The 21,878-nt window shown below is 40.0% G+C and overlaps 1 long non-coding RNA gene across 2 annotated transcripts in view; it reads left to right on the top strand.

The window, feature by feature from the left end:
- The first annotated feature begins 5,209 nt into the window (after nt 1-5,209).
- The window catches only part of LOC138760495 (uncharacterized), a 49,844-nt gene continuing 33,175 nt past the window's right edge, over nt 5,210-21,878 (top strand). For both annotated transcript variants that reach the window (XR_011355657.1, XR_011355658.1), the window contains exon 1: nt 5,210-5,528. This is a non-coding gene — a long non-coding RNA (uncharacterized lncRNA). The remainder of the gene's footprint in view (nt 5,529-21,878) is intronic.

Here is a 21,878-nt window from a genome sequence, read left to right as displayed (position 1 = left end):
CATTCTCTGGTCCTCGATGCACAAACCCACAAATATACAACCAAACATTACACGCATACAGACAAACAATACAGATGCAGGACAAGTATTTCATCAATACAAATAAATAAATATTGTTTCATGAATGTAAGAACCTCAGATGGTTAGTGTAAGCAGTTCCTTTGGTTGTTTAGTGGAAAAAAAAGATGTTCCTCAGCCTGGTGGTGCTGGCTCTGATATTCCTGTATCTTTTTCCTGATGGGAGCAGCTGATAGATGCTGTGTACAGGGTGGAAGGGGTCCTCAATGATTTTGCGTGCCGTCTTCAGACAACAATCCTGGTAGATCATGTCGATGGAGGGAAGGGAGACTCCAGTGATCTTTGCCACACTTACAGTCTTGTGGATTGAACCCCAATCCCTTTCTCCCCAGAAACCATACGACACAATGATGCAGCCAGCCAGGACGCTCTCAATAAAGCTTCTATAGAAGGTTGACATGATGGGAGTCTGTAGCCTTGCCCGCTTCAGTCTTCTCAGCAAGTGCAGTCGCTGTTGTGCCTTCCAGACAGCTGAGGAGATGTGAATATCCATGATAGGTCACGAGTTAAGTGAACGCCAAGGAACTTGTAACAAATAAAATTATGAAAGGATTAGATAAGACAGAAGCAGGGAGTTGCTTCCACTGGCAAGTAGAACTAAGGGATGCCACCTCAAGATTTAGGATAGTTTATTTAAGACAGAGGTGAGGATGAATTGGTTCTCCCACAGAGTATCTGTCTGCCCAATGAAACAGGAGATTGCCTCATGAAATACTTTTTTTTAAAACAGATAGTAAGGGTTATGAGGATCAGTTAGGAGAATGAACAGATTAGCCATGACCTTATTGAATGGCAGAGCAGGCTCGATGGGACAGATGACCAACTCCTGCTCCTATTTCGTATGTTCTTATGCAAAGTGTAGTTTCTCATATTCGTCAAACACCAAAGCAAGCAATCAGTTACAGAAACAGTGCAAAGATTGTCTCAATAAATAGAAGTGGATTAGGAGAATATATTTAGTGTTTGAACTTTGCAACTATATCTAAGCTTCAAAAGCAGTATGTAGATACATTGTATGATTGGTGCACAAATATGAAGAAGTAAACCTACACATGAGCTAATTTACTCCATTCCACGGCCTAAGCCGTGTTCATTGAAATGTAGTTTTAGAAGAGGAATTGACCAAAGTTGATTGTCATACACAGAACATTGGTCAAAATCACAGAATGATTCGATGACATTGATAGTATGGTGCCCAAAGGAGGGACCATCTTAGGATGGTTCCACGTGTAGACTAGGAGCTGTTATAGCACAGTCTGTTCCACAGTATTTGTCATTGGACCATTTATGTTGGCCAACTACATTCAACCCACGTTCAGTCCATACTTGGGCTTGGATCTACAATTCTCACAATTGCAGCTTCAAGAGTTCAGCAGTGAGGCATTCCCTGTCCATGAATTCTACAGGGGATACAGCATTAAGATTCCTGTATGAGAAGCTGAGTATTTCAGACTACATGAAAAAAAGGGTAGGTTTGGGCTGAAAGAAATTGCACATCAAAGAGATTGTGGAGGCATGCATTTCCAGGAGTTTTCTCATAACACCAGGTGAGGTATTCAGGAAGTTTGAAGTGAGTTCAACAATTGATCAAGATAAATTAGGGTGGCATATTTAGTGAGGGGAGCACGGTTAACAAGGACAGCACAGTTACAGCACCAGTGACCCAAGTTTGAATCCAGTGCTGTCTGCATGGGTTTCCACCCACCTTTCCAAATGTATGGGGGGGGGAGGGGTTGTAGGTTAATTGGGTCATTTGGGCAGCATGTTACTGTGCTGAATGTCAAAATTTAACTGAAAATTAAGAATTGATAGTGAACATGCCTGAAGAGAGACAAAATGTGATGCCCCAAACAGTCCTAAGATGGATACTGTTAAATCTCCAGGATGAACCCATTCAACACCAACATAGTTATAAAAATTCAGAAGTTAAAACCCAGGTAATGAGTTTAAAATTCTGTTTCATTAGTATACTGATTCTTTTATAAATGAGGAAGTAGTGCCATATTTGAGGCAGCGCAGTTAGAGTAGCAGAGAGTACAACAGTGTTACAGTGCCAGCGATTGAGACCAAAGTTCGAATCCAGTGCTGTCCATAAGGTTTTAGTACATTCTTCCCATGCCTATGTGGGTTTCCAATGGGTGCTCCATTTCCTCCCACCCTTCAAAACATATGGGCAGAGTTGGCATCAAAAGAGATCGAATTGGAGGGCATTAGGGTAATGGTGAAGGGGGCACAAACTGCCATTCGAGAACTCACTGAGGGGGGTGGGGGTGGGGAAGCAGGTGCTATACCTGCCATGGACCTCCTCCATCTGCCACGCCATCGCACTTGCCCCTCCCTCTGGTCTTTCAGACAAACTACGTGATTCATTTTGATGATGGCATCACCCAATGCAGTCCGCAATACCCTAGTGACTCTTGACCTGAGGGTGGGTGGGGGGGTAGCAATAACTCATTTTTGGGGGCATGGCCCACAAATCCAACCCCCCCCCCCCCCCCCACCGCCATGATGCTGAGCCTGCATATAGGGGTTGTAGTTCAATTAGGTGTAGTTGGCTGGCACAAGCCTGTGGGATGAAAGGGTCTGTTCCTGAGCTGTATATCTAAGTTTTTAAAAATTGTTAATAAAAGAGTAGCATCATTGCATAATACTGTGTGTTCATTCTGAGGACAACTCTGAATGATCACAATGTACCTTCTGGAGCTCTTTGTGTTTCCTTGTCGTACTCTTTAAGCTCTGTGTCTCTCTTTCTTTGGCTTGGCTTCGCGGATGAAGATTTATGGAGGGGGTAAAAGTCCACGTCAGCTGCAGGCTCGTTTGTGGCTGACAAGTCCGATGTGGGACAGGCAGATACGGTTGCAGCGGCTGCAGGGGAAAATTGGTTGGTTGGGGTTGGGTGTTGGGTTTTTCCTCCTTTGCCTTTTGTCAGTGAGGTGGGCTCTGCGGTCTTCTTCAAAGGAGGTTGCTGCCCGCCAAACTGTGAGGCGCCAAGATGCACGGTTTGAGGCGTTATCAGCCCACTGGCGGTGGTCAATGTGGCAGGCACCAAGAGATTTCTTTAGGCAGTCCTTGTACCTTTTCTTTGGTGCACCTCTGTCACGGTGGCCAGTGGAGAGCTCGCCATATAACACGATCTTGGGAAGGCGATGGTCCTCCATTCTGGAGACGTGACCCACCCAGCGCAGCTGTCGACCTCTGCCATCTCGAGTACTTCGACGTTAGGGATGAAAGCGCTCCAATGGATGTTGAGGATGGAGCGGAGACAACGCTGGTGGAAGCGTTCTAGGAGCCGTAGGTGATGCCGGTAGAGAACCCATGATTCAGAGCCGAACAGGAGTGTGGGTATGACAACGGCTCTGTATACGCTTATCTTTGTGAGGTTTTTCAGTTGGTTGTTTTTCCAGACTCTTTTGTGTAGTCTTCCAAAGGAGCTATTTGCCTTGGCGAGTCTGTTGTCTATCTCATTGTCGATCCTTGCATCTGATGAAATGGTGCAGCCGAGATAGGTAAACTGGTTGACCGTTTTGAGTTTTGTGTGCCCGATGGAGATGTGGGGGTGCTGGTAGTCACGGTGGGGAGCTGGCTGATGGAGGACCTCAGTTTTTTTCAGGCTGACTTCCAGGCCAAACATTTTGGCAGTTTCCCCAAAGCAGGACATCAAGCGCTGAAGAGCTGGCTCTGAATGGGCAACTAAAGCGGCATCATCTGCAAAGAGTAGTTCATGGACAAGTTTTTCTTGTGTCTTGCTGTGAGCTTGCAGGTGCCTCAGATTGAAGAGACTGCCATCCGTGCGGTACCGGATGTAAACAGCGTCCTCATTGTTGGGGTCTTTCATGGCTTGGTTCAGCATCATGCTGAAGAAGATTGAAAAGAGGGTTGGTGCGAGAACTGTGTATGGAATCCAGGAATCCACAAAGAAGTGTATACTACAGCTCTGAACTTCCATGAATTTGTTTTCTTTCAGGTTGATGCTATACATAATCACAGCAATTCTCACTTTGCACTCCACTCTTGAACAAGGGAGGCCACCAATACTCTTTATTCGATATAAAATCATTATATTTTGCCTCTTTCAGGTGGCCAGAATACCCCGATGTAAAGCCACATATTCTACCCGAATGCGGCTGTCAGGAGTTCGCCTGATGCAGCGCAGAGGAGTACTCACCAAGCCTCCTCCGGGAGGTATAATCTCCACATCTGAGCAGTCCCCTGAGGCACCTGAATGCAGCCACCTAAAAGCGGCTGCTACGGGCCAGGCTGATGACCATCAGCCGCCAACCCAAATCCCCATGCCTGACAGCCCCCCTCCCTGTGCCTGGCAGCCCCCTTCCCTCTGCCCCTGCCCCACATCCCGTGCCGGCCGCCCCTGCCCCGACGTCCCGTGCCAGCCACCCCTGCCCTGTCGTCCCACGCTGAAAGGAGCCGGAGTGCGATCCAAGGGCCTCGCCTGCAGCTGTCCCTTTCAGGCTGCCACCTGAAAGACCATTCTACAGGGCTGTATCCACTTCTGCAGGCGCATTCTTGGCGGAGAATGAATCTGAAAGTGGCTTTTCAGACCCTCTTATCAGTGGGAAACTCCCAGAATAACCATAGGACATTGCAGGATCTGTGGATTCACTGACGTTACAGCGTCCCGTAGTTCTGAAGATGCTCATTGTAAACACTACCATGTTTTGATCTTAATTGGATCCCACTCCCTCTCTGACCATCACTGGAGGGAGATTAAAAGAAATATTTTTACCCATGGAATCAGGACAGAAGTTAAAAGATGTTGGATAGTATGGGAATCATGGAGTATGAAGTTAAGTTAGGATTATCTTACTCAGGACTATCTTACTGAATGATGAAGCAGGCACAAGGGGCCAAATGGCCTACTCTTGTATCTAGTTCTTATGTTAAGCTTTTATACTACAAAAGTACTTCAATGAATTCAAAAAATGTGGTATGCATCATATAAGGACGCAAGTCCTTTTCTTTCTCCAGCCTTCATGGTAGGTTGCAACAATGGATTGCACGTTTGTTTTATTTTAAGTACATTTGCATGTCCTATCCTGAACTGTGTTATCTGTGTGAGGGTATTGGGAATGTGCATCCATTAAAGTGAAACTCAGTTGGAATGGAGCATGCTTCTTTTCAGCATGTTATGGCATGATTGATATCAAGTAACAATTAGGGTTTTTTAGACTCCTGACATGTAATGGCACAATCCACGATATTTGCCAGTACATGGGCAGTCTGAAAAAGGAAGTGCAAAAATTTTTAGTCCACTTCTGCTCCACGATTTATCCTGCAGGACCCTTACTACTTTTCGGGGGAAACCTAAATTGCACCGTGAAACTCGCCTCATGAATTCGACATTCAGCTGATGATGCAGGTCATGTTGCTCCACGTAAAAGCACCAGGACTAACGCACACAGGAACTTAAGGCACGCAGTGCGAACAATCACAAGGTGAGTAATTATGTTAATTTATGTTAAATTTTTCCAACCTTGTTGTCTAAAAATAACTAATAACTCATTATATAATAATAGTCATTACAATTTGTGGCTACATATTTTATGTTTGGACAACATCATTGCCTGGCAGTAAAAAGAATAACATTAGAAATAAATGGGCTATCCTTCAGGAGAAAATCAGGAGAACACGAACCAATGCTCATTAAGGGGGTCAACATGGAGAAAGGTCAAGAACTTGAAATTCTCTGGCTTCATCATCCCTGAGGATTTGTTCTGGAACCTCCATGTTGATATAATCATGGAGAAGGCTCGCCAAAACCAGATTGGACCAAAATAGAGCTAGATAAAATAGGGGAGAAGGTACCAGAACATATACTTCATAAGTGGGATGAAAAACTGGTGCAATATAGAAGTTCACCGGTACTGCATCATTTACTCAACATTTGGAAGAAGATTCACATAGAAAGGAAAAAAAACAAATTAACAACTACCAAAATTATTATTGACGCAAAATCAACTAATCCCTTTCACAATAGATAACCTTTCCTTTAGAGATTGGGAGAAAAAAGGAATTAAAAGAATAGAAAATTGTTTTTTGGGAAATAATTTATTATCTTTTGAACAAATGAAGTACAAATATGGAATAACTCATGGTACAATGTATGCATACCACCAACTGAAAAACTACTTAAAGCACAAATTGGGAAGCAGACTGAAATTACCAGAAGGAAGCAGCTTTGAATATGTGATTACAAAAACAATGATAATTAAAAGATTTATAACGAACATATACATCAAGCTGCAAGAGAAAGAAAATGATGAAATAAGCTATAAACCCAAACAAAAGTGGGAAAAAGATTTAAACATAAAGATTAAAAAATGAAATATGGGAAAAGTTATGCTCTGGAACTATGAGAAATATAATAAATACAAGGTTACGCATGATACAATATAATTGGTTACACAGGCTATATATCATGCCCTAAAAGTTAAATAAATGGGATCCAGCATTATCAGATAGATGTTTTCGCTGTAAGAAGGAAATGGGAACAACAGTACATGCAATTTGGACATGTGAGAAAGTGAAAAAGTTTTGGGAAGATCTAAATCAGGTATTAAATAAAATCACAAAAAGCAACATGCCAAAAAATCCAGAGAACTTTCTTCTAAGTAATATAAGTAAAGAATCCTTAAACTGGATGAAGCACAAAAAAGATTTATTATGATAGCCTTAACTGTAGCAAAAAAATGTATAATGTCAACTTGGAAATCAGAAGAGAGCCTGAGAGTACAGCAATGGTACATAGAAATGAATAAATGTATTCCATTGGAAAAAATAACATAATTTAAAAAATAAAGTCACATTATTTGAACAAATCTGGTAACCGTACATGGAACACAACAGAGAGGACCTACCGCAGACCTCCACCCCGTAAAATGAGAGAATGAGAAGAAGACGAAATTAACTGACCCAGTGTGTAAAAGTAGATGACACAATTTTCTTGTTTATTTTCGTTGTGTGATGACATTGTTTAATGGGTTTATTGTATTGTATATGTTGAAAATTTAATGGGTTTGGAGGGGGGTGGGAAGGAGGGAGGGAAGGGAGGGGGAAAAAGGGGAGAAAATGACACTGTGTGTATTCAAGAGGGAAATTTTTGTGTATATTTTGATTAATATGGTTCATTGTGTGAAAAAGTTTTTAAAAAATAAAAAATTTAAAAAAGAGTGAAGGCTCACCAAGGAGATAACGAATCTGAGGAGATTTGTTATGTCACCAAGGACTCTCAAGACTTCCACAGGTTTACCATGGAAAGCATTCTGGCTGATTGTATCACTGACTGGTGTAGAGCCAAGACTCAGGGTAGGAAGAAAAAACCTCCAGAGGTTTGTTAACTCAGCCTGTGACATCACAGGCACCAGTTATCACTCCATCGAGGGCATCTACAAGAGGCAGTGTCTTAAGAAAGCAGCATTTATCCTCAAGGGCACCCACAAACCAGGCCATGCCCTCTTCACTGCTACGATTGGGGAAGAAGGTACAGGCCCCTGAAGACAAGCAGTCCGTAGCACAAGGACAGCTTTTTCCCTTCTGCGATTGGATTTCTGAATGAAGAATGAACCACAGACACTGCCTCACTTGGTCATTTTCGACTTCTTGCACTATATTTATATATTTTGAAATGTGGTTTTTGTAAATGCTTCTGCAAAAACAACAAATTTCATGACATGTTCATAACAATAAATTCTGATTCTGATTCTTCACAAAAACTAAATTTTATATGAAATTCCAATTTCTGTTTAGGCCCAACCACGTTATTTTGTCGTTCGAGTTTAGTCACATGATAATGCCACACTGAGCCATGTAGCATTGTCCAATGTTATATTTAGTCTGAGTGTCTGCAACCCTGTCTGGCAGGCATTCCCTAGCATTACTTAGAGCAACAACCTTCTGATTGTAACTCAGGGCAATGATTTGAGACTCCAAATCATTTCACTAAGGATTCTCAGAATGGAGATTAAATGACAAAGCACAGGGTGAATACTGGCTCTCTAAATTATATTACTTTAGCTTAACATATGTGAATGTATCAAAATTATTTTATGATTTTGTATTTATATAATTAATTTTATATTTTTAATTTCAGAAATTATATAACATGAAGACTTGGCAGATAAAATGGCACAATTGCTATCAGAAATCGTAGCTACTATTACTGGGTACTAGTTAAACAAGGAAGCCTGTAGACGCTGGGGTCAAGGGCAATGCACAAAAGTGCGGGAGAAACTCAGCAGGTCACGCAGCATTCATAGGAAGAAAGGGGTAACTGGGCCCTTTGTACACTTTCTGTCCCATAATTCAATAATGGGATTATGACTAGTACCAGTAGACCATGGAGGGAGATGTCTCCCTTTTGCAGCTGTGTTCAATACCGTGTGGTACATTGGGGCTTATGCAGAACCACCAACTTTTAAAAAGCAATCGCTCAAAATTTATGGTGACAGAGGGGAGCCTAAAGTGCAGCTGGATGATGGAAAATTCTCCAGGAGTGTCTAAAAGTCTTTTGTGTCAGTGCAAGACTAAGTATCTATTTGACCTTTCCTGTGGTGGCCAATGGATCAAAAGGCCATTACAGGCTTATTTTTTTTCCCCCTTCACAACTATTCATCTGACATTCTAGCTGAAGGTAAAGCAACACATGACTGAGAGGGAACAAAAAACAATACATTTTTCCTGAAATATTATCAATAGCTATTCCTGAAAATTCAAAAGTTCCGTGCAGCAGTTCTTCTGCCACCGAGTAGCCCTGTCCCATGTCTTAAGTTTAATTCTGGTCCCTGATTCATCCAGTTGAGACAGAGGTAATGAAATCTTAAACAGCCCAAAGCTCCAAGCAAGTGTCAGTATTTAAACTGCATGTCAAGGATCACAAGGACTTCAAGGAAACACATGCAAGAATTGGCACAATAGCAGAGGGTATTCAATTATGAGGCCCTATCACACAAAGTTGTAAACAAAAGCTGAGGCATTCTGTGTGCCGTCTTTGGGATTTTCCATCTAACATATTACCATAGATGTGATGGTGCCTCAAGACAGCTCTAGGACGTTCAATATCACTTTGATCTCATCAAATTAAGATTCCTCAATATATATTTGAATGTTTCTAGACAAATTTTAACAGGAATTGTTTAAGCAAAGTTAAATATAATGACTGTAAAATGGCCATTAAACAAAAGGAGTTCATAGAGTTTAACTTTGCTTTTACAAGTGATTAAAGGTTAAGTAAATAGGAGCTCATCAGACCATAGTGATACATTATCAACAATCAAACTGGTGTCCGATGGATAAATTGCAGAAAGAAAACAACCAGGCAAATAAATGAAGGCCCTTATCTGATTCCTGAAAGAGACACAACAGCTGGCCCATCTCAGCCTGTCCTCCTGACAGTCGGCGACAGGAGTTTTATCTTTCTCTCCCTCTATCACCAGCACTAAGTGCTCACTCAACCCTTCTGATAAACCAATTAATATTCCCTCCTTAATTCAACTGCCGGCTTTGCCGAAAGAGCACATCCAGCAGAATGTACTGGCATTTAATCACACCCAGAGGTGAAGCACATGTGCAGTGATGTAGATAATCAGTTGCACTTGATGGCAGCGCCAAATATCAGAGGTGAATGTTTTACCTGAATACAGCCATAATAATTAAGGAATGTGTGACACATTTAGAGAGCCATTCCTTATATTGTAGCATTATCACATTCAAGTGTACAAATAGTGAAGAACCATAATTGTGACAGGTTTGAATTGGTATTGCCTTTCAAGAACTTGAGGCCAGTCTAATTTTGATGGGCATTGTCCCGAAACTTGCAAAGTTTGATTGTGGAAGCAGTAGGTAGGTAAAGAGATATCTGGAGAGTGTAAGGGTTTTAAAAAAATGAGATGGGGGTAAGTTCAGGACAAACTTGTTCCTGTTAGAGTGAAAGGCAAGGCTGACAGAATTGGAGAATCCTGACTAGTGTACCAAAGTGAGAGTCTGGTAGGAAAAAAAAGAGGACCATGTGTTAGTATATCAGCTGGGATCAAGTGAATACCTTGAGGAGAATAAGGGAGGTGAGAGAATACTTAAGAACGAAATCAGGAGGCCAAAAAGGGGCATGAGATTTTGTTGGCAGAAAAGGTAGAGGAGAATAAAACTTATTAAGAGTAGAAAGGTAACTATGCAGATAATAAGTCCTCTGAAATCACAGTGTGGTTATATGTGTGTGGAGCCAAGGAAGACAACAAACACTTAAATAAATCTCATCTCTATTTACAGCAGAGAGAGACATGAAAGAGAGGGAAATAAGGGAAGAGAACAGTGATGTCTTGAAACATAATGATATTATTAAATAGAAGGTATTGGTGATCTTGAGGTGCATAATGTTGGATAATTGCATGTGGAATTCCTCTCGGAAGAGTGAGTCTTTTGAAGAGATGATGAAGAGGATTGATGAGTAAAGGGTGGTAGACATTGTTTCCATGGATTTTAGCCAAGCCTCTAACAAGGCCCTACATGGTAGGCTTGTCCAGAAGGTTAGACACAGTGGAGTGTGTCCCTCTCATGTTGCCTAACTTCCATGTGCAATGTATGAAACCTACCTAAACTGACGAAGCTGTATTCATGGGAACCATATATTTTACATCCTGATATTTAGGGGAATACATGAATTTGAAGTGGACAATACTGATGCCGCTAAAGGATACTACTCAATATACAAAGGTGGCAACAGAGCCTATGATGTCTTCTCATAGGTAAACAAACAACTTTGATTTAGTTATAACTGCAACGATAAATTAGAAAAATGCAGCTGATGCTCAAAGTACCTGGGTCTTCAACCTTCTCTATTTTCTATGCCATTTATTATTTTCATGCTGGAGTTGCCTTTATTTCCTTACCTTTGTTGTGCAATGATGCACAATTTAATGTTTACAATTTACAATGTACAGATCCTGCTGCTAATAAAAGATGTTTCTTTAAAGTGCTTTTGTTCCTTTTTTATTGTGCACACGTCAGTGTCATGTTTTTACAGAGTCAGCTTAATTTTTTTTGTGTTTCTTGACATCTGTCCCCTTGGTAAAAAAAATTGTTAGGAAATCCTGGAAGGATATACATAAACCATCCCTCGGGGGCAGTACTTCTGAGAACAATGGAAAGGATACTCCTCACAGAGAGCTCACATAAAGCAGTGGACAATGTGATTTACCAGCTGTGTGCCTTGTCCATTTCTAATAAAGTGTATTACATAGAAAGACAGAGAACAAGCTATGAAGTAAATATTCGGCTGCACTTTGATAGCTATATTGTAAATCAGATGTTAAGAAGATAAAAGTTGATATTTACATATTAAAGATGACCATAGAGGCATCATTTTTTTCTCTCAAAAATGATAATTAATTCATTCCATAATATAATTAAAATTTTAATAAAACATCATCACATCAGGTATATTTTGTCTTAATCCAACTTTTCAATCAATTGCTGTACTGTTTTAGAAAAGTAGATTTCATCTATCCTTTGACCATACCAAACCCCAATGAATCCTCTTCATACTTATCCAAATGGATGGAATCTTATTGGCTAATTCAGTTTTGTTTTAAATCCAATTATAGCCACAAAAAACTAGCCCTGCACTTTTACATTAAGTTTTCCCAAAGATCTATTGCTTGTTCCCGCCATCTCACAACGCACTTCCCTCAGCAATATTCCCCAAAACATGGCATTCACTTCAACTTGTACAACAATAATACTCTACTCTCCCTTCCACTATCTCTACTTTTTTTTTTTTTTTTATTAATTTTTTATTTTTCACACCATAAATCACAATAACCATGATATACACTTTTTCTTTTCCACACATTTACAGTGACTTTTTCTCCCTCCCCCCTCCCTCCTCCCAAGCCACCCCCCCATCCCCCCCCTCTCATCCATTTTAGTTATACAATCTAGGTTGCATTAATTCAGTTAGACAATGTTGTCATTCAACAAAAATACACCAGAAATTCTACTGAGTCCATTCTTTTCTTTTCTTCTCCTTCCATCAACTTAGGTAATGTTTGTTCCCGGTAGGTTTTCGCTATTGTATTTAATGTAAGGCTCCCATACTTGTTCGAATATTTCAATATTATTTCTTAAACTATATGTTATTTTTTCTAATGGAATACATTTATTCATTTCTATATACCATTGTTGTATTTTCAAATTATCTTCCAATTTCCAGGTTGACATAATACATTTTTTTGCTACAGCTAGGGCTATCTTAACAAATCTTTTTTGTGCATCCTCCAAGTCAATTCCAAATTCTTTATTTTTTATGTTACTTAGGAGAAAGATCTCTGGATTCTTTGGTATATTGTTTTCTGTTATTTTATTTAATATCTGATTGAGATCATCCCAAAATTTTTCTACTCTCTCACATGTCCAGATTACATGAATTGTTGTTCCCCTTTCTTTTTTACATCGAAAACATCTATCAGATACTGTTGGGTCCCATTTATTTAACTTTTGCGGTGTAATGTATAGTCTGTGTAACCAATTATATTGTATCATACGCAGCCTCGTATTTATTGTATTTCTCATCGTTCCAGAGCATAACTTCTCCCATGTTTCCTTTTTTATCTTTATATTTAAATCTTGTTCCCATTTTTGTTTAGTTTTACCATTTGTTTCCTCATTTTCCTTTTCTTGCAGTTTAATATACATATTTTTTATAAATCTTTTGATTAACATTGTATCTGTAATCACATATTCAAGGTTACTTCCCTCTGGTAAACTCAAGTTGCTTCCTAATTTATCTTTCAAGTAGGATCTCAGTTGGTAATATGCCAGCGCTGTATCTCCCGTTATATTGTACTTATCTCTCATTTGTTCAAAGGATAAGAATCTACTTCCTGAAAAACAATTTTCTATTCTTTTAATCCCTTTTTTTTCCCATTTTCTAAAGGCAAGGTTGTCTATTGTAAAAGGGAGTAGCTTATTTTGCGTCAATATTAGTTTTGGTATTTGGTAATTTATTTTATTTCTTTCTACATGAATCTTCTTCCATATATTGAGGAGATGGTGTAATACTGGAGAAGTTCTATGTTGTACCAATTTTTCGTCCCATTTATATAATATGTGTTCAGGTATCTTTTCCCCTATTTTATCTAATTCTAGTCTCGTCCAGTCTGGTTTTTCCCTTGTTTGATAAAAATCTGATAGGTACCTTAATTGTGCGGCTCTATAATAATTTTTGAAGTTTGGCAATTGTAAGCCTCCTTGTTTATACCATTCTGTTAATTTGTCTAGTGCTATCCTCGGTTTCCCCCCTCTCCATAAAAATCTCCTTATTATTTTCTTTAACTCTTTGAAGAATTTTTCTGTCAGTTGTATTGGCAATGCCTGAAATAAGTATAGTATCCTTGGAAAAATGTTCATTTTAATACAGTTTATCCTTCCTATCAGTGTTAGTGGTAGCTCTTTCCAATGCTCTAAATCGTCCTGTAATTTTTTCATTAGTGGATTGTAATTGAGTTTATATAATTGGCCTAGATTTTTGTTTATTTGCACACCTAGGTATCTTATTGCCTGCGTTTGCCATCTGAATGGGGATTCCTCCTTAAATTTTGAGAAATCCGCGCCACTATCTCTACTTAATGAGTTTTGGATCACATATCAACATGGTAACAAAGAGCCCTTCCTCCTCCAGAAAATTGTTCAACAGCCCTGTCTCAGCTCATCTGCAGCTGAACCCCTCATCGCTCCCAGTCATGCCAGCTATAACACACCCCTGGCTACACTTTTGATTCCACTCTTGATGTTGTCCAAACGCTCACTTTCCATGTCACCACATGCACAAAATCACATTTCATTTTTAACATTTTCACTGAAGATTTCATTTGCCTCCTTGAACTTGTCTCTCCCTATAGATGAAATTGCCTCCAGCCATGTAAACCTCTTAGATCTCTGCTTTACTGGCCTCTGAATGTAATTGACCATGTGCTGCTGGGCCTTCACTTCACAGGCTAAAGCTCCAAGCTCCAGTACTGTCACAGTAAACCCTTCCATCCCTTTAACTCTTAAAATCCATCTGTTTGACAGAAATATTTTCCATTTGAATAACATTTCATATTGTATTGTCACATAATAGATTGCAGATTTTTGTCTCAAAAGCAGCATGGAAATGTGGAAATGAAAGATTCTCCTGCTGTTTTTACCAAATGGTCAGGCCAAGTAAGGTTTGTAATTTAATAAAATGGACATTGGACTTGCATAAAAATGCATTCTGAATGAATAAATTATGTAGTTTTAACACAGTCAGTAAACTTCAATTATTTATGATACATATTAACAATGAAGGTATAATTTATAAACCTGCAACGTTGGTGGTGTCATGGAAACTGAGGAGGTTTTTCTGAGGTTAAAGTAGGATACAGATCAGATGGAAAGTTGGATTGGGCATTGGCACATGTAATTTAATCATGACAGAGGCAAGGTGAATAATTTTGGGATGTCCAATGAGGTAGGACATATTCAGTAAATGGTAATGAACCAAGGAGCTGAGGGACATTAGGTTTAAGAACAGATTTTTCCAACAGCCATCAGGCTCTTGAACTTCCCTGTAATACTCTAACCTTAAATCATTCCAGGCTTGCATGAAGATCAATCTGCATGTCTGAAACATTACTTTTTTTAAATTAATCACAACTGTGAATACTGGTTTATCCTTTTATATTTATGATCTTATTATTTATTCCATGTTATTGTTGTTGATGTATCTAAGTGAGAATTTCAATGCATCTTTTCAGAGGGTTTTAATTGAAGTAAAGATGTCCAGTCTAATTTAGGTTTGAAAACCAGAGGTATGACGGACTCTGACCTCCCATCCATTGTAGATGTTCATGTCAGGTACTGTCTCAAGAAGGCAGCCAACACCATAAAGAACTCCCACCACCCTGTGTAGGGCCAGTTGATGAAGTAGACAAAGATGATGCGGTCAAACAATATTCATGGCTTTTATTAGCAGAAACTTTCTGGCACAATAATGAAGAGCAATGGGTGCATACACTGTTATACCGAAGGGGAGTGTCTTTAACAGTAGAAATAATGCACAGTACACAGCCTTGTAGTACACCAAGGCTCGCCAGAGGGGAGACAGGCAGCTTGGCCGAGATTCACCACACCTTGGTCACAACTTTTCTCACTGCTACCTTCTGAAGACTAGCACCTCGAGGGTCAAGCACAGTTTCTTTCCAACAGTTCTTGAACCTCTCTTACCACATTGTTCATGGAATGCTGTGACACCCCAAAAGGATTGTCGAAGCTATTCCAGAGTCACTTTTTTTCGCACTAAGAGAATTGTGAATATTCATTATCAATTTATCTATTGTACTTAATGTCTCTGTTTAATTCATTATATATACTGCAGTGCTGTAGTGGCATTCTTATAAAGTTACATATTGGCTGCAGCAATTAAGAATTTTGGTGAATATGTACATTATTTATGACAGTAAACATATTATCATAATCATATGCTAAGCTGGAGAACTCTAAATGCTTCAGCTTCACCCACAATGCATTCCAATGAGTACTGATCAACATTCATTAAGTTGCTAATATTAATCTTTTGCACTTGGCAGAGTCTTGACTTCCATCAATAATCCTAAAATTTAACCTGATCAGACGTCCTGGACCATAAGTTGATGCAGAGGCAGTTATATACATTTCCCTTCATAATGTTTAGGACAAAGACACTTTTTTTCCTTAATTTGCCCCTGTGCTCCACAGTCTTATACTATAATCAAGCAATTCACATGAGATTAAAGTGCACATTCCAGATTTTAGTAAAAGATATTTGTGCACATTTTGGTTTAACCATGTAGAAATGTTATCACTTTTATATAGTTCCTTCATTTCAAGGCATCACAATATTTGGGATACAGCAATGGTCTGGATATTAAAGTACTGTAGTCATGTTTAATACTTTGTTGCATATCCCTTGCATTCAATGACTGCTTAAAGTCTGTCATTCATTGATGTCACCAGGTGCTGATTATCTTCCCTGGTGATGCTCTGCCAGGCCTCTACTGCAACTTGCTTGCTTCAGGGCCTTGTCCTCTTCAGTTTTTCCTTCAGCAAAGAGAAGGCATGCTAATTGGATTTAAATCAGGTGACTGACTTGGCCATTCAATAATTTTCTAGCTTTTAACTTTCAAAAATTTCTTTTTTGCTTTCACAGTATGATTGGGATCATTGTCTTCATGTAGGATGAAGCAGCGTCCAATGCGTTGGGAGGCATTTGCTTGAACTTGAGCAGATAAGGTGTTTCTATACACCTGAGAATTAATTTTGCTACTGCCATTAGCAGTTACATCATCAATAAAGATGAGTGCAACACTACCTGTGACAGCCATGCATGCCCAGGCCATAACCTGTTTCATAGATGAGGTAGTAGGCTTTGGATCAGGGGTAGTTCCTTTACACCACACACTTTGCTCTTGCCATCTTTGTAAATATAGATTAATCTTAGCCTCATCTGACCACAAGACCTTTTTCCAGAATTTGGCAGATTCTTTTAAATACTTCTTAGCAAACTGTAGTCTGGCTATCATGTGTCTCTGTGGCAAACTAATGGTTTGCATTTTGCAGTGTGGCCTCTGTATCTGTATTTCTGTTCATGAAGTCTTCTACATGGACAGTAGCCATTGACACATCCACCACTCTCTTCTGAAGGGTGTTTCTGATCTTTCAGACAGGTGTTTAGTCATTTTTCTTCACGATGATGAGATTTATTCTGTCATCTGCAGTGACTGTCTTTCTTGGCCTACCAGTCTCTTTGCGATTACTGAGCTCACCAGTATGCTCTTAGAATCCTAAAGTTTTGGCGATAACTTACTATTTTATTCTTCTTTGACTTTCATTGACACAATTCTGGGGTCCTCATGTTGAAAAATGGCAACTACAGTCTCCAACAGTGGTTAAAAGCTTAGAAGCAAGCCCAGCTCGCTTATATCTGCACCAATGAAGCAATTAAACATTCCTGAGTACTCACAAACATCTGTGAAGCCAAATGGTACCCTGAAATGGTAGGAAAAATGCTGTAATTTCTACATGGTCAAACCAAAATGGGTACAAATAACCTTGAATGAAATCTGGAATGTGCATTTTAATCACATGAATTGCTTCAGATTTTAGATTTATTGTCAGAGTACATCACATACAACCCTGACATTCCTTTTCCTGTGGGTGCGGCAAAATTACAACTTAATAGTAGTGCAAAAAAAAATTGTACACAATGTACACATGTAAACAAATGTACACAACTGACTGTGCAATACAGAGTGGAAAAAGATAAACAGTGAAGTGCAAAAGTAAGTGCCCTTAAATGACTCCCTGATTGAGTTTGCTGTTGAGGAGTCTGATGGTGGAGGGGCAGCAGCTGATCCTGAATCTGGTGGTGCAAGTCTTTTGGCACCTATACTAGGATTTCCAATGTCATACCAAACTTCCGCAAACTCCTGAGGAAGTAGAGGCGCTGAAGTACTTTCTTCATGAGGGTCCAGGAAAGATCCTCCAAGATAGTGATTCCCAAGAACTTAAATTTGCTCACCCTCTCCACCTCTGATCCCCCAATGATCACTGGTGTCCCCTTCCTGAAATCAACAATCAGCTCCTTAATTTTGGTGACATTGAGTGTGAGGTTATTGTTGGTGCACCATTCGGCCAAGTTTTCAATCTCCCTCATTGCCTCTTCTTATACAACCCGATTTTTTAAATTACAAATTTAAAACTGTGGAGCACAGGGGAAAATAAAGGAAAATAGGGTTTTGTCCCAAACATTATGGAGACACTGTAACTGTGATATCAAAATAACAGCACATACAGTGCAAACATGCCCACAAATCTTTCTATATGGAAAATACCCATCACTATTAAACTTTTCAAACTTTGGGGATTCCTAATAGTCTTTAAAACTAAATGCTGATTAAGCAACCTCTTGTTGTAGCTCTTGGACACAAGTCAGCTAGTTAATCCTTGAACATTCAGTCTTACTTAAGATAAGAGGCAAATGATGAGACAAAAATGACCCAGATGTTAGAGGTCACGCCCCCTCGGGGTTTAGTCCATTCATTTATAATCTGCAATGAGTGGTGCTGTCTAAAGAGCTTCTTTCCACAGACGTCTACTATTATCCTCCAGAAAGGAGTTAACACAGATTGCCAACAGTCATTCCACAGCCCTTGGGTTGATGGTTGCAGCTGGCAAATGTTTTAGTTTAGTTTTACTTTTAAGGAAGAAAAAACCCAAAGGTAGAAAAAGCGAATCAGATGGTGACCCCTGAGACTGCGCTTCCAAATAAACAATGGTCGACTGTTTGCATTATTTCTATGGTTCATTTCCTTTCAAGGCATCAAAGAAAGGCAAACAAATGCAGGATGCTTACTCCCTTTAACTAGTGTGAGGACACACCATCTTTCAAGTCTCCTATTATTTTGGAGCTTTGTACCAATACAGCAGTGTTTACTGTTACTGTCCTTTTCCGATACAACTCTTATTTACTTAAAGAGGAAGTCAACTATAGGAGGACATACTTTCAATTTAAAGTCTTTAACCATTTGTTTGTAATTCTTTGTTTTCTTGAAAGCATTCTTCTTCCCCGAATCAAGGATCTTGGTCAGAATGGTTTCCCCCAAGAGGTCAGAATATGGGAAATTCAATCCAAGGGACAAGAAATGAGAGAAGTGCTCTCGTGCAGAAAGTTCAATCATCAACCTCTGCATTCATGAAACTTCTTGATAAACAATAGAGATTTGTGGCTTTTTTTGTAGCACATTATGTGGCTGTTTTTAAAAAAATAAACAGCGGAAAACAGCAGGCGGGTTCCTTCTGTCGTGTGTTAAGGAGGATTGCAGCCATCTGACCAACGCCAAGCTATGGATATTGAATAAGGAGCACCGTTTTGTGAATTCACCTGACCTGAGATGATGCAATAACAGGGGTGAACCCATTGGATTTAGGAGTTGCCATTCAAATGACTCTTTTATGTATTGAAATTCCAGCGGTAGATATGCATTGCAATGGGCCATTAATCTTGTAACTTATGGGATATCTGATATAAATTTCAATGGTATCATCATGTTGGGATGGGGTGGGGAGAAGTGTGGGAAGATACAGAACGGTCAGTGGACATGGCCAGGTCTTGGCTGGGGGTGAGTAGTGCCTGGAAAGATCAGAACCTGGTGGTTAGGTCTGGAGGGTGGGGAGTGGGGTGATATTTGAAGGAATCCAGTCTTGAGTTGAATTTAAAATGCACCAGCCTGGCACTGTTCTTGGTGTGAAACGTGGATGTCTGCAGACGCTGTGATTGTGGTAAAAACACAAAAGTGGTGGAGCAACTTAGCTGACTTTGCAGCATTCATAGGAGGAAAAGATATATAAGCAACGGCTCAAGCTTGAACTGTCGGTTACATATCTTCACCTCCTATGGAGGCTGTGAAACCTGCTTGAGTTCCTCTTGTTCTTGGGGTGTTTTGGAGTCTGAAAGACTGTGGTCAGGATTGGATGAGGGAGTAGTAATACCTCTTATTGCTCCAAAAGATTCTCTTCCTGAATTATAAGACTCAAATCTATGCCTTGAATTCTGCTTACTTTCTGCCTACAGCTCACGTGCTGTTTCAAAACAGATTGTTTGATTTTTATGCAATTTTCTTAAAACTTTTAAACTGGATGATGTGTTTTAAAACTTCACCTGTTCTCTATCTGAAAGAAATAAAGCTTATCACTTAGCAGCAGAGATGGTGGGGAGGGTAATGGGTGCAATAAAGGGATTGTCAGTAATCAGGTGATAGAGTACACCCAGTGAATGGACAGTTAAGCTCCTTTGTCTGTGTAGTGTGTTCCTGTTACTTTTAGTTGCACGCCCCTGCCTTAAGTTGTATTTCAGTCGCCATCTCCCCATTTGGTTTTGTACTTCTGCACTTCCGGCCCCTTCAGCATGTTGACATCATTCTCTCTGTATCTTTATAAATGTCAATGCAGTATACAGCTGTTCCATCTCTCAGCTTGCATTTCTCTATATCCGTGTATCTGCAGAAGTAATACATCTTTTGGATCCCATATCCAGCTAAATTGTACAACATATTCTGGTGAGAAATCTGTGATCAACAATAATGTTTTTATTGCCATCTTGTTTTGTTTCATCTGCTAGGACACTTCTGCACCATTTGCCGACAAAGTTGTCATCTTTATCAGTCTCTTCTTTGATCTTATGTTGCTCTGGAGGTGTCACATTTACTAGGTATTGTGTCTTCACACCATGATCTCCCATCTCATACTTCTTCTGTGGCAACAGATGAGAAAGTGCATATTCTAGCAGTATTTCCTTTCCTGGTTTGTACTTCAGAGTCATAACTCTGCAGCCTCAAGACTAAACTTTGCAGACTAACTGATGTCCTGCTTAAGATTTTTCTTGCAGATTTGCTGTAAGGGCTGGGGAAGGCTTTAAATCACAAATTTTACTTCTGTGGCAATAAGCGTACAACTTTTCACATTTGTATATGACTACTAACACCCCTTTTTATGCTGGTACATTTGTTTTCTACTCATATAAGTGGCACATCTGAGAAAATAATGTTTTGTCTTGTTGCATGTGATGCGCTTGTCCTGGTGCACATCACCTCCTTAAATTTGTTGAAAATCCATCAAAAGGCAACCACTGGTCATCAGCACCTTCTGCCAACAATCTCTCAGGTTTGCTGTTTTCTTCTGAAGTGTGACGAATGTAAGAATTCGTTCATTGGATCAGTCAAGAAGGCTTCCTTGATCTTTCTCGTCCAACCCTGTTGAGCTGCAGCCAGGAGAGAACACCATCGCTTCTTCTTCCTCAAAAGACTAAGGAAATTCAGTATGTCCCTAATGTTTCTTACCATCTCTTAAAGATGCATCACAGAAGATATCCTGTTCAAATGCATCACACCTTTATGCGAGAACTGCTTTGCCTGAGACTGCAAGAAACTGTGGCTCAGATCATTGTGTCAAACAACCTCCCCTCTCACTGCCCCAGAAAAGATGACAATCTATTCAGGCAGAAGATAGACGAGTTTGAAAATATGAACCTCCAGATTCAAACAGTGTTAACCTTCTGTTCCTGGTCGAGCACCTTCATTAGGTTATTCATCCAGTGTCCTGCCACCTACTAGCATGTTGTTGACTATGATGGCACAGGGGTACCTGGCGAGGATTTGTTCCATAGACCTTTGGAATACCTCGCTGGATGAACTGATGCCAAATGGCATCCTCAGGATCCTGTACTGACCAAAGGTGGTGCAGAATGTGGTCAGTAGCAACGAACGATAGTTGAGCGAGACCTGCCAGAATGAATTCTTCGTATCTGGGATCAAGAATACTGTTGCGCCAGCCATCTATGCGACAACCTTCTCTATGGCACACATGGGGTGAGGTGGTCTTTTCAAGGCCACATTGAGGTCTCGCAGATTTATACAAATTTGGATTTCCTGTCTGTCTTTTTTCATGGTGCCACCATGGAAGGTACCCATTCAGTTGGTTCCAAGACTGGAGTGATGATGTCCAAGTCCTGCATTCTGTCCAACTCGACCTTGACTTTTATCCTTCGTTGCTACTGGAATGCGCTGTGCCGGCCAGACTACGGGTCTTACCTTCGGGTTAAGCTACATGGAGTACATCACCGACAGCCTCCCCAGCTCATCTTTGAAAAGTTCACCATACTCAGAAAGTATCTTCTGTGAGAAAACCTCTTCAGTTGGGCTTATCTGATGGACCTCTATGCTGAATGAGACAAGTCCCAT

The sequence above is a fragment of the Narcine bancroftii genome, chromosome 4 (assembly GCF_036971445.1).
Source record: "Narcine bancroftii isolate sNarBan1 chromosome 4, sNarBan1.hap1, whole genome shotgun sequence".
Lineage (NCBI taxonomy): Eukaryota > Metazoa > Chordata > Chondrichthyes > Torpediniformes > Narcinidae > Narcine > Narcine bancroftii.
Note: the sequence above shows the minus strand (reverse complement) of the source record. Positions and strands in the feature narration are given on the sequence as shown.